We start from the raw sequence: 5810 nt of genomic DNA, 5'->3' as shown, positions 1-5810 counted from the left end.
TAAGAATCTTTTCTGTATGTTATTTGTTTGTATCTTTTTGCTTATTTGCCTATAGGGATCTTGTTCTGTTTTATTACTGTTTACAGAGCTTTATATACACTGAGGAAACAAACATTGTTTAACTGGAAAATAATTGAAAAGTTCTAAATTATTGATGAGCAAATCATTGAGAAATCCTAAAGATAGAAATATAAGATTAGTTAATAAAGCAAAAGCAACTTGGGCTAGTGAAAAGGGTGATGGATAGGAAATTTTTGTGTTTTACCATTAAAGTTATTATCTTCAGCAAATCACTCCTCATTCCCAATTCTTATTTTCTTCATCTACAGGATCAGGTGGTTGAATTGGTAAAGACATGTCGATAATGGGATAACCTTTCATTTAAGGCTTAGGAGGGAGTTCAAGAAGACCTAGCCCAAGTTACTAATGCAAATCCTGAGTGAATCTTTTTAGTGATCTATAATTTGTGAACATTTCCCATTGCAAAAAAAAAAATGTAACCTAAATCTGTTCTCTGTGGTTCTGGTTTTACCTCTCATTTTATTTCAAGCATCCAGACTCCTCCACCCACCTCCCTTACCATGTCTCTTGTTCACAAGGGTGAAATCCTGTGGAATCTGGAGTTGATTGCAGTGAAGATAAAAGTAGGTCTACGGCGCAGACTTGTGTTTATACCAGTCCCTATATGCATTTGTCTCTGATTTGTGGGTCTTGAATGATTATAAGATCATCTTTTGAAAGTGAGGGAATAAATGAGAATGTATGGAATTTCGATATAATAGAAAATAATTTCTGGTTATGGTTATGGCTAAGCAGATTGTATTAAACTAACCCTTCTACCGAAAGTAACTATAAAATCTGGACAAAATACACAAAACAATCATTTGAAGGCACTAGAGAGCTATCGACACAAGCAAGACTTCAGGGGCTATAATTCCAAGAAGGGAAGGACAAACAGATGAGTTCTACATTCACTTTGGTGTTTTTCCTTGAGGACATGATGATTCTCAGGGTAGGGAGAGTGTGGGGATATGGAGGCATGCAGGAAGAATGGGAGGAAGGAAGAATAAAGGTCTCAGCAGAAAGCAGTAGTTTCACTGGACTGAAGAGATAAGGATTTGGTGTTTGTGGTTGCCAAACCAGCTGGAGTTTGGGAAACAAATTCTGGAGAGAGAAAGACCACAGAAAAGTGAGGCTCAAAAATATGATGTAATCTCTTTTCAAAGTATTTTGGATTTCTAAACCCTTTATGTGCAAGATGAGCTTTCAAGAAATCTAGCTTGGATTCTAAAATGCTGAGCAGAGGTTTCAGAAGTTGTGGGGTTCATGGAGTACAGAAATAGGAAGTCAGGTCCTGCTAAGGTGGCGGAGTCCTGAAAACAGTCCAGGCTTACAGTGTGAGATCTCAGAAAGCTATATTCCTGCTATACGGTTACAACCCAGAAACAAGAGCAAAACTGGCATAGACTATTTTTATAACACCTAAACATAGTCCTTAAATGACATCAAAGTCTTTATCTATTTATCTATTGTGGCCTTTATCTACTGCTAGAAGGAAACTTTAACTTTTGTTGAGTTACTGAACCCATTGTGTTTATAATTTTTATAATAAAATTTGGCATTCAGTTAAAACATTGAGGAATGCTAAGAAACAGGACAAATGTTCAAGAAGCAAGCGAAAAAATAAACAGCAGACATGTTCATAAGTGATTGAGGTTTTGGTCAAAACTAGGATGAACAATTATCTGAATAAAACCTTTTAAAAATATTTATTTATTTGTTTGTTTATTTGTTTGTTTACATTATGGTGACAATGATTAATGAAATCCAGTAAGTTTCAGGTGTAAATTCAACAGTAAGGTATATATATTGCATTGTATGTTCATCACCAATCGTTAGATTTCTTTCCATCACGACATATTTGACCACTTTTACCCCACCTACAATCCCCTTCCTCCGTCTCCCCTACTCTCTGATAACCACTAGTCTATTGTCCATGCCCGTGAGTCTCTGTCCTGTTTGATTTTTGCCTTTAGGTTTATATTCCACATTTAAGTGATATCATGTGGTTTTCAACGTTTTCTGTCTGGCTTATTTCGCTTAGCATGATTATCTCAAGGTCCAACCAGGTTGTCACAAATGGCAGTATTTCATCTCTTCTTATGGTTGAGCAACATTCAAGTGTATATACGTACCAAAGTTTCTTTATTCAATCATCTATCATAGGACACTTCAGTTGCTTCCATGTCCTGGCCATTGTGAATAATGGTGCTATGAACATCGGTGTGCAAATATCTTTTTGGATATATGTTTTCAAGTCCTTGGGGTGAATACCCAGTAGAGGGATTTCTGGATGATATGGTAGATCAATTCTTAGTTTTTTTGAGGAACCTCCATACTGTGTTCTATAGTGGCTGTACCAATTTGCAGTCCCACCAGTAGTGTATGAGGGTTCTTTTTTCTCTGCATCTTCTCTAACACTTGTTATTTCTTGTCCTGTTGATAATGAATAAACCCATTTTGTACCTGAAAATGAGTTAAATGTAATATTTGTAAATGTTTTTAAATAGTTTAAATATAGTTTTGAGCTTTAATTTCCGAAAGCTCTATCGATTAACATTGTTTAGATTCCAAGAAATTTCTGCAGGGCATGTTTCATATCTTTGTTCCTAAGACTGTATATCACAGGGTTAAGAAGTGGGGTCACAATAGAATAAAAGAGAGTCACAATCTTCTGCATTCCAGTTTCATGCTTAGGAGCTGGGCTCACATACATGATCATCACTGAGCCATAGAACAGTGAAACCACAGAGAGATGAGCCCCACACGTGGAGAAAGCCTTTCTTCGTCCAGCGGCTGAAGGGACTTTCAGTACAGCTCTTAACACCAGAGCATAGGACCCCATGATGAAGAGAAAGAGAATGATGAGGGGAAGAGGACTTAAAGTGGAGAAGACAAATTCTACCAGAGGAGCTTTTTTGCAAGTGAGTGCTAGAAGAGGACCTGTGTCACACAGGAAATGGTCAATAATCCTGGAGCCACAGAAGGACATTTGGGAGATGATGATGATAGGAATCAAGAACCAGAGAAAACCAAGTACCCAGCAGCTGACCACAAGATGGGTGCAGATACGTGAAGTCATAACGGTGGGGTAATGTAGAGGCCAGCAGATGGCAAGGTATCGATCAAATGCCATAATAGCTAAGAAAAAGCATTCTGTAGAACCCAACGAGAAGAAAAAGTAGAACTGGAGAAAGCACCCAGAGAAGGAGATGACTTTGGTGTCAGAGAGGAAGTTGGCCAACATGTTGGGGACAGTAGAGGTGACATACCAGATCTCCAGGAAGGAGAAGTTGGCGAGCAGGATGTACATGGGCGTGTGGAGTCTCTGATCCCAGTGCACAGCACAGATGATAGAACCGTTGCCCATGAGTGTCAGGAGGTAGACAGCAGAGAAGAGCACAAAGAGGAGGACCTGCCCCTCCCTGGGGCAAGGGAAGCCCAGGAGGATGAAGCCAGTGATGATACTGGAGTTGTTGGAGGGTTTCATGAGTCTGTGAGCTGTGAAAGCACCAGCAAATATCAAATGACTGAGTATAGACAGATGAGGACTCAGATTTATATTTTAACTATCTTGAGAAAGAAAATGAAGACTTAGATATCAATAGCTACTTCTTTTTTTCTTTAAATCTGAAATATTGACCTGGGTTGTGTAAAAGTGGAAATTCTCCAGTTTCAGGGAAGAGGTATCTCCAGGCGCCATTTCCTAGGGAGAGCAGTAACTCAATTACAGGGAGGTAATATCCCCAGGTGCCAGCCCCAGGGAGAAGAGCAACATTCCAAGGAAAAGATGATAAAACTGTCTATTAGGCCCTGTTTGCTGGGAGTTCCCCTGAATACATTTATTTTTGTACAAAACGTTAACGGCTAACCTGCTTTCTTGTAATCTGCTTATTCAAAGATGTAGTTGGAGGCTTTATAAGCTGCCTCCTTGGGAAGCTTGGGGCTGATCTCCTCTAACCCTGAGTGATAGAGAGTCAGTTGCAGGCCGGCTAATAAAGGCTCATAATTAATCTCAATTGGCTCCGTGGGTCTCAGAATCATTCGTGCCACAACAGTTGCTTCTTTATTCCCATTCATGTGTTCACTGTGGACTCAGGAAACTTTTGATCAGAATTGTTAAGTTCTTGAAGGAGAATGTTGTAGAGCTGTTTAAGGATTGTATTAGATGTTACACTTTATATATTCTCCATTAACTATCTGTTCTCACAAAACGAAGAATTTCTTCCACTTTGAGAAGAGGTGACATCAATCATAATTGTGACAGAAGCTGTGTAGCCATATGACATGAATTCATAGAACTTTTTGAATTATTTCTTTTACATGTTTTTTGAAATTGGCCTTATTTCAAACAAAATGACGAACATTAATTTAGTAATATTACACACCAGTTTCATGTGTAAAACAGTGAAATCAACTAGAGGATTCTAGCCTTAGTTTCTGTTGAGTTAAAATAGCAAACTTAGTCACCCATAGTCGACCAGGCTGAAAGAATTATTAATGGGCCATGTTGAAAGAGGTCTGTGCTATTTGGGAAAAAGATAGGAATTTTCCCAGTCTTCAGTTATATACATAAAATTCTATTTTCATTTTACAAACTGAGGATATTGCTAATAACATGAAATTCTAAATAGCAGTGGATTTGTAGGGTATGAAAAGCTAAAACTTTCTTCATCCCCCAGTAACTACTCGGAAGCATCTCAGGGCAGAGTGGCTTTGAAAGATTGAATATCTGTATAATGACTTTTTTTTGTTTTAAATGAGTTAGAATACTTGTGTTAAAAAATCATGCAATTGAGTGTGGAAACAATAGAACTCTCTGTAAATAAATGTATAAATGAGCAACATAAAGAAAGTCTGTGTCACCACCTTTTTTTCTATGTTAAATCCATGTTTTGTTCTTTGAAACTTGACATGGGAACCTAAGGAGTCTAATAATTTCTTACTAGTAATGTTCAATTTCTAGAAACTTCTAGGACCCAGAGTAAAAGTCCATGGCAGCAAAGTGTGGCCCCTTCTCCAGTGTAGGTGTGAGTGCTCAGAACGCTTTGTCGGGGAAGGAATACAATTGTTGGGGTGGGGGTAGGAGCCAGAGGGAGTAATTATAACACAACGCATAAAACTTTAAAATCCTTTCTGGGTCATTTTAAACTTAAGATTCTGAATCCTATTGCATGAGGGTTGCTTGGGGCCAATAAAATCTCTACAGATCTACCAGACTCTAATTTAATGTACATACCTGGAATAGGGTGTGATGTTGTGAGGAGGGTGAGCTAGGCTCTTGTACTTGCACCATGAACTTCTATTTTCTGTCTTTTTCTTATTTGCTTTTAAAGTCATTTGTATAGGGGCCCAAGGCATTTCTGTGACCACATATTTATCTTTTTTAAAGGGGAGTTGAAAGCAGACAGCAAAAGAGACTAACGTTTCTAAAACATCACTCTGAACCAGCACGTGGGCATTGAGCGTTAGACTTTTTTTGCAGCATACTCCGGCCTTTGTAGTGTGTTTTCTTTTACAGTCGCATGATATCACTGATTTCTAATGAATAAAAACAGGGACAGAAGAGATCAATTCTGTTATGTGTAAAGGTCTTTGATGGAGTCTAAAAAAGATTAGATCTGTAAGTCTAATATCAGTTCAGAGGAAGGTAACTTTTTATGATTAACTAAACACAGTTCTTACTGATAATGATTAGGTATTTTTGACCGAAGTTGTTTTGCTGGTGTTCCTGAAATTTCATTTTAGGG

At 38.1% G+C, this 5810-nt stretch overlaps 1 pseudogene; it reads right to left on the bottom strand.

Moving 5' to 3' along the window:
* Positions 1–2623: 2623 nt before the first annotated feature.
* Positions 2624–5400, bottom strand: LOC102892929 (annotated as a pseudogene).
* Between the last annotated feature and the right edge of the window lie 410 nt (positions 5401–5810).

Source organism: Pteropus alecto, unplaced genomic scaffold (genome assembly GCF_000325575.1).
Source record: "Pteropus alecto unplaced genomic scaffold, ASM32557v1 scaffold1645, whole genome shotgun sequence".
Taxonomy (NCBI): domain Eukaryota; kingdom Metazoa; phylum Chordata; class Mammalia; order Chiroptera; family Pteropodidae; genus Pteropus; species Pteropus alecto.
This window is presented reverse-complemented; position numbering and strand designations above follow the sequence as displayed.